Genomic DNA, 10,011 nt, shown 5'->3' on the forward strand with positions numbered 1-10,011 from the left:
CCAGCCTAACAGTCAGGGATATCCTACCGAATGATCTGATGGAATCATATCTGCCAACTACTAAGAGAGAGGTGTGTCTGTGGGGGGAGGGGTGCAATGTGTGTGAGAGAGGCCTAAAGATAATGTGTGTGCAGGATACACGTAGGCACATATATGTGCGTATAGAGGGCTAGTAGAGACCGTTCGTGTGTATATATGCATGTGAGAGAAATAGTGCTTTCCAACTGAGATTAGTGAAAAGAGTGGTACATAGTAGTCAGAAAGAGAGAGGGAGATATAGAGAGTGTGTGCATGAGACACCCCGATACCCCGGGAGAGATTGTGAGCATGTGTGAAATAGAAATGCCGATGTATATAAAGTGTGTGCACTTATGCATTAGATAGAGAGATATATAGCACGTGTTTGAGAACGGGCCAAGGCATAGTGCATCTACGTGTAAAAGGTGGTTCTACGCATTAAATTCAAATATAAATGGCATTATTATTTTTGGATGAGATCATGAATTTTGCAATTTGCGTATGAACGAAAATCGGTCTATCAGACACCCATACTCTATTGAATTCTAGCATGTGCATGTGTTTGTTTCATATTATCGATCCATAGAGTGAGAGCGGTTTGAAATACAGACAATACATTGCTTTTGCAATTCATATAAACATCAATTAGTGCACTCCATGTTGTTAGTGTGAAGCACTTTATACATTTGTCACTTACATGGATACATTCCAAATTGCTAGCTACGAAATAGAATACATGTTGAATTCAACATAAAGGGGGTTTCGAAGATTCGAATTCATAGGAAGTGCATTCATCTGTTTGAATCCGAGATAATGGCATTTGTAAATCAGATCTAAAAGGGGTCATCAATCTTTGTTGTGCGTTTGAACATGTTATATATTCATACGCATGTCTAACTTTTTTTTGCAACCAAGGAGATTATATCTGGAACCATGCATGAACTGAGGTAAGTTGCATATTTTTAATATATACTCGTGTACAATGTATATTCAAATGTACCACCTCCATTCCAAAATAATCGTAGTTTTAGGATTTTTAAGAGTCGAGATTTGTGAAGTTTGACAAATCCTAAAAGTTCAATTCAAGAGAACCAAAAACATTAATGCTTCTACTCCCACATATTGAATGAAGCGCCAAAGAAGCCTCTGGTCAACCGAAACCGCAGGAGACTAATGTTTGGTGGTAGGAAATTACTGTCCTGACCCTGGCACGTGTAGCGTATCGGCCCGATGTCCAAAGGTCTAAACCGGGGTAGGTTTGTAACTTCACCAAGACGCCAGTCTCAACCGCCTCCGAGAAGCATTCATACACCATGGGCGCCTAAACACACATGCGCTCGGCCGAAATCTATCCCGCCTGCCATTTGGGACACCTAAGATTACCGTCCTACCCCCAACCCGCAATATGTCCGAAATTTTAGATGGGGGCAAAGTTTGTAACTTTCCCCAAATTTCAAACAAGCGCGTCCCAAACCGAAACATTGTTCCCCCTTACTTCCCCCTCCCTCCGTTTCCCCATTCATACTCCGTGGGCGCCAAAATGCCCTCTCCACCAGCCGCGAAACCCCAGCCTCCTTCGTCCTCCACCCCATCACGCCCAATCCACCGCCGCCCTCCTCCATCACGCCGGAGCCGGTACCCCGATGTCTTCGTCCAACGGAACCGCAACCGCAACGCCCTCAAGGAATTAGCAGCTGAAGCCGAGGCAGAGCTGCCTCCACGACGCCGACACCGACGTGTGCCGTACCAGAACCACTTCGACCACGCTGTCCTGCGCCTCACCGCTGCTGCTCCACTGTCACAACCGTCCACCGCACCGGAGCTGTTCCCGCTACGGCATCATTCGCCATCTCAGATCTGGTTCCCCGACGCAGACAGACGGCCACTGCACCACACTCAACAACTTGGCCATGGGTTCCTCCAAGGCTTCACCGTCCTCCGCAAATTCTCGTTTCTAGCAAAACACAAGAAGATTGTTGGAAAAATAGATGGAGGACACAACACTGCCAGCAGAAAGAGGTACTCCTCTTCCCTTATTCGTGCAAATCTTACGTCTCTGCTCACACCGTATTCATCCCACAAAAGAAACTAGTTGAGAACTTCTTACTGCATCTTCTTCATGATACTAAATGCACAAGGTTTCCTCCCATTTACTATATCACCTTGGCTAGAGGTCAGTAGCCCTCCTGGATTTCAATTCAGGGTCAGTCGAATCGCAATTAAAAGAAGCAGCACCCGCTTAGGCGCACGGAGCACCTAGTCCGCCTGTTCGCCGGGGAAGCGGCGCATCGGTGTCTAGCATAGGGGTGTGGGGCACAGGAGCTGCTTGTGCCCAATCTGGAGGTCGGCGGGGCTTGAAGGGATGGCTGGGGGCGGTGCCAAAAAGAGCGGTGCGGTGAGGTCGAGGGGAGGGCGGTGGCAGGGGACTGGGCCGATGGTCGCTGGTGTTTTGAGGAAGATCGTCAACACTGACTGGCTGGAGGTGGATGAAGGCGATCTGCCCGTTCTTTATACATTGGACGGTGCAGAAAAAATGGACTGACCTATTTGTTTTCAATCGATTGTTATTTTCATAGGACCACACCTTGTGGTGTGCTGGAGGAGCATCTGCATTTCCCAGCCATCCCTGTGCTCATATTTCAAAATCCTAGAATCTAGTAATTTTGTGTGCCATGCATGTTGTAGAGCTATCATATGTCTCCCATCATTTATTTCTCCCATACTCACACAATTGTTTTTTATGCATGGGTATTTCAGACTCTGACGCAGTGTTGATGAATACAAAAAATAAAAGACAGAAGTCGCTCTAGTGTAATTCGAAGATAAGCACTAAGCCTTTTAGCGCTCTAAAGGGTGCAGTGTCAGCAGATGGAGACAGTAAACGTAGCTCTGCAGTTGATAATCTCAATTGCCACACACAACCATCCCAGGTGCTTGCTTTAACTTCGCGCTGTCAAATGTGGTTGCATGTTGCATATGGTGTCTAGCTTGTATTGCTTCCAATTTGGTTAAATTGCATCTGCTTACTTTACACATTATACCTTTGATAATGACATGCCTTCCTGTTTTTGATACATACTACATATGTCTATTAACCATGTTCGTACATCAAACTAATGCTCTTTTATATCCCTCATCAATCACTTATGATGAGACAGTCACCCAGTGGGTTATTGTGAGACGCGCTACTCGTTTAAAGAGTGCGGTGTCATCCTCCCCACATGATTCCCAAGAAACAGCAAGGCTAAATGAAGATAGTCAACATAGCTCTCTAGTTGATGACCGCAATTCCCCTACACCACCATCACAGGTGCTTTCTCTTACTTGGCAGTGTGATATGTGGTTGCATGTTGCATATGGTGTCTACCTTGTAATGCTTCTAATTAGGGTAAATTGCATCTGCTTAGTTAACACATTATACATGTGAATATGACGTGCCTTCCTGTTTTTGGTACATACTACGTCTTTCTATTAACCATGTTCTTACATCAAACTACTTTTCTTGTGTATCCCTCATCAATCACTTCTAACGAGACACCTTCAAGTTGACAGTGTAATATTGGTTGCATCTTGCATATCATTGCAAACATGTATTGCCTTTAATTTGTTGAAGTGCCACTTATAATGAGACACATCTAACTTGGTAGAGTGATTTTGGTTGGATCTTTCATATGGTGTCTAGATTGCGTTGCTTCCAATTTGTTGAAATGCCTTCTGCTTAGCGTTTTTCGTACATATTCCCTCCTCCTACAATGTGGTTGCCATACATAAAAGTTGTCTTCGTCAGTATCATGCATCACCGAATTTGGAAGTGCGAATTTCATTCCTTTTTCTTGTGTGTTTACTTGACAAGGCAAAATCTAAAAGGACGAAGGCATGGAATGATGGTGGTCCTCTGGAGCAACCGAAACAGATGATCTCTGCAGATTCTCCTACTACTCCTACTGCAGTGCAAGTTCCAAATCTCTTCTCCCCTACTCCACAACCCCAGGTGCTTGCTCTAACATGGCAGTGTGATATCTGGTTGCATGTTGCATATGGTGCCTAACCTGTATTGCTCCTAATTTGTTAAATTGCATCTCCTTAGCTTACACATTATACATGTGAATATGACATGCCTTCCTGTTTTTGGTACATACTACATCTGCCAATCACACCATGTTCTTACATCAAACTTGTGACGCCCCCGATTCAATCGTACACTAATCATACACGCAAACGTGTACGATCAAGATCAGGGACTCACGGGAAGATATCACAACACAACTCTAAAAATAAAATAAGTCATACAAGCATCATAATACAAGCCAGGGGCCTCGAGGGCTCGAATACAAGTGCTCGATCATAGACGAGTCAGCGGAAGCAACAATATCTGAGTACAGACATAAGTTAAACAAGTTGCCACAAGATGGCTAGCACAAACTGGGATACAGATCCAAAGAGGCACAGGCCTCCTGCCTGGGATCCTCCTAAACTACTCCTGGTCGTCGTCAGCGGCCTGCATGTAGTAGTAGGCACCTCCGGTGTAGTAGGAGTCGTCGTCGACGGTGGCGTCTGGCTCCTGGGCTCCAGCATCTGGTTGCGACAACCAGAAAGAAAGGAAAGGGGGAAAAGGGGGAGCAAAGCAACCGTGAGTACTCATCCAAAGTACTCGCAAGCAAGGATCTACACTACATATGCATGGGTATTTGTGTAAAGGGGCAATATCGGTGGACTGAACTGTAGAATGCCAGAATAAGAGGGGGATAGCTAGTCCTGTCGAAGACTATGCTTCTGGGAGCCTCCATCTTGCAGCATGTAGAAGAGAGTAGATGGTAAGTTCACCAAGTATCATCGCATAGCATAATCCTACCCGGCGATCCTCTACTCGTCGCCCTGTGAGAGAGCGATCACGGGTTGTATCTGGCACTTGAAAGGGTGTGTTTTATTAAGTATCCAGTTCTAGTTGTCATAAGGTCAAGGTACAACTGCGGGTCGTCCTGTTACCGAAGATCACGGCTATTCGAATAGATTAACTTCCCTGCAGGGGTGCACCACATTACCCGACACGCTCGATCCCTCTGGCCAGGCACACTTTCCTAGGTCATGTCCGGCCTCGGGAGATCAACATGTCGCAGCCCCACCTAGGCTCAACAGAGAGGTCAACACGCCGGTCTAAATCCTATGCGCGCAGGGTTCTGGACCCATCGCCCATTGCACACCTGCATGTTGCGTACGCGGCCGGAAGCAGACCTAGCCCCCTTAATACAAGCGCGAGCTTACGGTCAAGTATGAGATACCATTTTTCCGATAAATTCTCGAGATACCATTTTTCCGATAAAATTCTTGAGATATCATTAGTTTTTACACATGTGATTACTCCTGCATGGGTCAGTCACGATAGGTGTTTTGTAAAAAAAATGCGTCTTGATGTTCCGTGCAATGCACGGGCATCTTGTTAGTCCATGAAAACAACACACGGCAAAATTTCACGGCGAACGAGGGATTTGAATGTGCTGGGAGGGGCTGTTTGGATCTTGCCCGGGGTAGCAAAAATATTGGCGACCCTTTTGTCCACCGGTGCCTTTGCCACCGATGAACGAGGAATAGCTTGGGTGCTCATGCATCCTCCAGCGCGCGTGTTGGAGACGAGCTCGCACGAGTTGTGCTTTTATTGTCCCACCACGCCGCCCGAGCCGGCCGCAGACCGACCGGCGACCCACAAATTATGCCATCCAATCGTAGCCGCACACATTCTGATAGCAACTCAACCAACCGGACGAAATTCATGCAAACACGGCGATATTTCATATAAAAAATGACGGAATTCATATAAAATAACGGATTTTCATACAAACATGACGGATTTCATTACATTCAAATAAACTATGCGGTGCTAGTTCTCGACAGCACAGGTATAATAATACCTAGCCTAATTGGTCGCCCTCTGATCCATTTGTGTTCCTCATGTCCGGTACCACGATCACCGGACTGCCGGGAGCCCCGGAGCCGGAGGTATATGCTTCAGTGCAAAGGACGGCTCGCTTCCCCACTGCTCAACTGACATCGTTGGCTGATGCCCGAGATAGAGGCGGAAGGAAGCTTCTCCGCTTCTGTGGAGCCTATGTGGGGTCGACGAAGGTCCTGGCAACAAAAGGATCCGGCAAGACACCTGCTGCGTACGCCGGCGTCGCCTCAGCGGTGGCCTTCATGGGACCCAAGCGGCGGCGGCCTCCCGTGTTCTACTTCTCCTCGATCATGGCGGCGGACGCGGACGCGCTGGCCACCGACTCGTCGCTCTCCGCGCACCTGGCTTCTGTCTCTGCTTGCATGGCGCAGCCGCCGGCATGGGAGTCTTGGCCACAGAAACAGGAGACGCGGTCGCAGACACAAGAGGCGCGATATGAGGCGGCGGCGTGGACGGCAGCGACGACGCCCGTGCTCCCCGTCATGCCGGCATGGAGCAGCTCGCCGCTCCTCGTCAAGCTGGCCTAGAGCGGCGAGTTGCTGAACCGCACACCGGCTTGGGGTGGCAACTGGCTCTGTCGGGCAAGGGAAGCGAGGTGGATATGTGAGCTGCATAGCTCGTATCCGGCGGGCTCGGCGGGCCACCCAGCCGGCTTAGATGCGGGATAACTACTCTTTGTAAGCCATTGTAAGAGTGGACAAAATGGTGAAGGAGGAGATAGGGGAGCGGCGGAGGTGTGCGATTCTTGGCCGACGTCTGGCCTCGTTCAAATAGGAGATTAAATAGACGGCGGGCGAGAGAAGCTCGGCCGGCATTGCGTTTAATGCCGGCCCGGTGTTGAACAGACGTGTGTCCAAGTGGGTTTCTCGGCTCCACACGGGTTTCATGGAGGCGTTTGAATGCGGCAAGGAGGCGTGCAGTGAGTGGCGCCCTCGACTCTGACGTACGACACCGCGACGTTCTTCCACTGACGTGTGGGCTCTTTGGGTACCTGGCCTCCATGTTAGTGACCCAACGCAGGCAGATCACGACAGAGGAGCTTTTGGTGGGCCAGGGCGGTCAGAAGCGGGCATTTCATAAACCGATGATTGTTCATTAGTGTGACGTCATCTATTTCATGTAGATAAGCCTACTATATAATGTAAGAGAATTTTTAAATTTTCAAATATACGTTGATAGCCCGTTCGATACATTGTGATTCATAAAGTCCGCTGCAAACATCAATGTTCTGCTTATCACAGATAAGATTGATTAATACCCGTAACAATCCACGTCCTTAACAAAGGGTGCATGCATGTATAGGTTGATCGTGTGTCTTGCGTTCTGTGTTGTGTGCATGCAGGCATGCGAGTGTTGCGTGCGTGCATGTGTACGTTTCAGTGTTGCATGATGTGTGCGTGCGTGCGTGTGTTTGTGAGTGCATGTGTACGTGTCAGTGATGCACGCCTGCATGCGTGTGTGTGTTCGTGAGTGCATGTGTACGTGTCAGTGTTGCTCGCCTGCAGGTGTGCGTGTGTTCGTGCGAGTGTTGCATGCGTGCATGTGTACGTGCGGGGTGAGGCTACACGTCAGCCGACTGACTTTTTCATCTCTAGTCAGTCGATTTTCCAGGCATTGGATACGAAATCAAGGGCCTGCTGTTCATCTTCAACCTCCACCCCCTAAGCCGCCAGCCACCACCGGCCTCGCTGCCGGCCCCCGCCGCCTCGCCGCCCCGCCCCCCGAAACCACTCCCCACCGCCGGTCTGCCGCCGCCTCGGCCATCCGTCTAGGCCCCCCGCGCCAAGCTTTTTCTCTGGCAATCCCCACGCCACCACCCAATCACCGCATCCCCCACCACCAGCGACTGCCAACCAGAGCCTCATGACTTCGAATCCCCACCGACCACTAATTTATTACCATTTCTGTCTTTCATATACGCGCTGACGGGTGGGCCCTATGGTAATGTGCGCTGCTGAATGTGGACCGTTTGACTGGTCAATTGATCGTGTCATCAACAAATTACGGAGCTGTATGGTGAGCCAGTGACCGTATGATCACCATAAAATGTATTTTATTAACACAGTAGAGACTCAAACTACCATTTCTTTCTTTCATATACGCGCTAACAGGTGGGCCCCATGGTTATGCGCGTCGATGATGCAACACTAGCTGCGCCACATGGAATGTTTGACCGGTCAATTGATCGTGTCATCAACAAAATACGGAGTTGTACGGGTGAGCCAGTGGCTGTATAATCACGACATGTATTTTTTAACACGGTATAGATGCAAACACTCATATATACGCGCAAGCACTCACCACTATAAGCGCACACACGCAGGCCCTACCCTTATGAGCACCTTCGAGAGAGTGAGCCAGCATATGATCTTGAGATTTTACGAAGTCACCATAGGTGCCTCGTAGTCGAGGGGAATGTCTCCTCCCACTGAACGCACATCGCCGGAAAATACTAAAATTAATCCAGGATAAATGCGAGAACCAGGACTTTAACCCTGGTGGGCTCGGGAAACCACTGTCCTCCTAACCATCCAACCACAGGTTGGTTAGCACCACAAAATGTATGTGGTGACTGTGATGAGATTATTCTGAAGTCCAGTGACCATATCGTGCTTTCACTTCAAATACAATGACCGTAAGTGTCGTCAACAAAATATGGAGCACGCATCAAATACAATGTCTGTTAGTGTCATCAAAAAACACGGAGACGTATCGTGAGCTAGATACCGTATGATCACCACGAGAATGTATACGGTGACCGTAATGAGCATATTCTGAAGTCTAGTGACCGTATAGTGCTTTCGCTTGAAATATAGTGACTGTCACGCATGAATGTGTCAGGGGCATGCATACTTTTAGAGGGCCGAGAGATAGTTTGTGTGCGTACGTGAAAGTGGTGTCGAAAGAGGGGGTGCCCGGTGGAGACAAGGAGAGATATGCCCTTCGTTTCTTTTTCCCGTGACTAATATTTTAGGAGAAAATATAAACATTCACAATGCAGAACAAATTTTTTTGGATGCACCATGCAATTAACTTTCATGTATAACATTGTACTATTGTATATGCTTATTTTCTTAGTGGCCGATTGCGTGTGTGGTGTGGTGGGCACATCATTTCTAGTTGTGGTGGGCACATCATTTCTAGTTGTGGTGGGTCAACATGAGGACTCATGGGTCGGTTCCATCCCGCGCCACATAGGGCTGACCGAGACTCATTATACGAAGACCCATGTGGAGGACTCGGCGTACAAGACGAAACTACCAGAGTCGTGGAGGACTCTATCCCCACTGATGATAAGCCGACTATATATGATTTGTAACCCTAGGCCCCGAGTATGTTATAGAAGCCCGGGGGCTAGTTCGTCGATAGTATACACACACGCACAATGCCTGGTATTCATGTGTACTTTGTACACACCCCTATCACTAATATACAGTACCAGGAGTAGGCTTTTTCCTGAACTGCAAGGGCCCGGGCTTGGGTAAAACTTTGCCTCGTATTACTATCCAGCCTAACAGTCAGGGATATCCTACCGAATGATCTGATGGAATCATATCTGCCAACTACTAAGAGAGAGGTGTGTCTGTGGGGGGGGGAGGGGTGCAATGTGTGTGAGAGAGGCCTAAAGATAATGTGTGTGCAGGATACACGTAGGCACATATATGTGCGTATAGAGGGCTAGTAGAGACCGTTCGTGTGTATATATGCATGTGAGAGAAATAGTGCTTTCCAACTGAGATTAGTGAAAAGAGTGGTACATAGTAGTCAGAAAGAGAGAGTGAGATATAGAGAGTGTGTGCATGAGACACCCCGACACCCCGGGAGAGATTGTGAACATGTGTGAAACAGAAATGCCGATGTATATAAAGTGTGTGCACTTATGCATTAGATAGAGAGATATATAGCACGTGTGTGAGAACGGGCCAAGGCATAGTGCATCTACGTGTAAAAGGTGGTTCTACGCATTAAATTCAAATATAAATGGCATTATTATTTTTGGATGAGATCATGAATTTTGCAATTTGCGTATGAAAGAAAATCGGTCT

Source organism: Aegilops tauschii, chromosome 7 (assembly GCF_002575655.3).
Source record: "Aegilops tauschii subsp. strangulata cultivar AL8/78 chromosome 7, Aet v6.0, whole genome shotgun sequence".
In the NCBI taxonomy this organism is placed as follows: Eukaryota; Viridiplantae; Streptophyta; class Magnoliopsida; order Poales; family Poaceae; genus Aegilops; species Aegilops tauschii.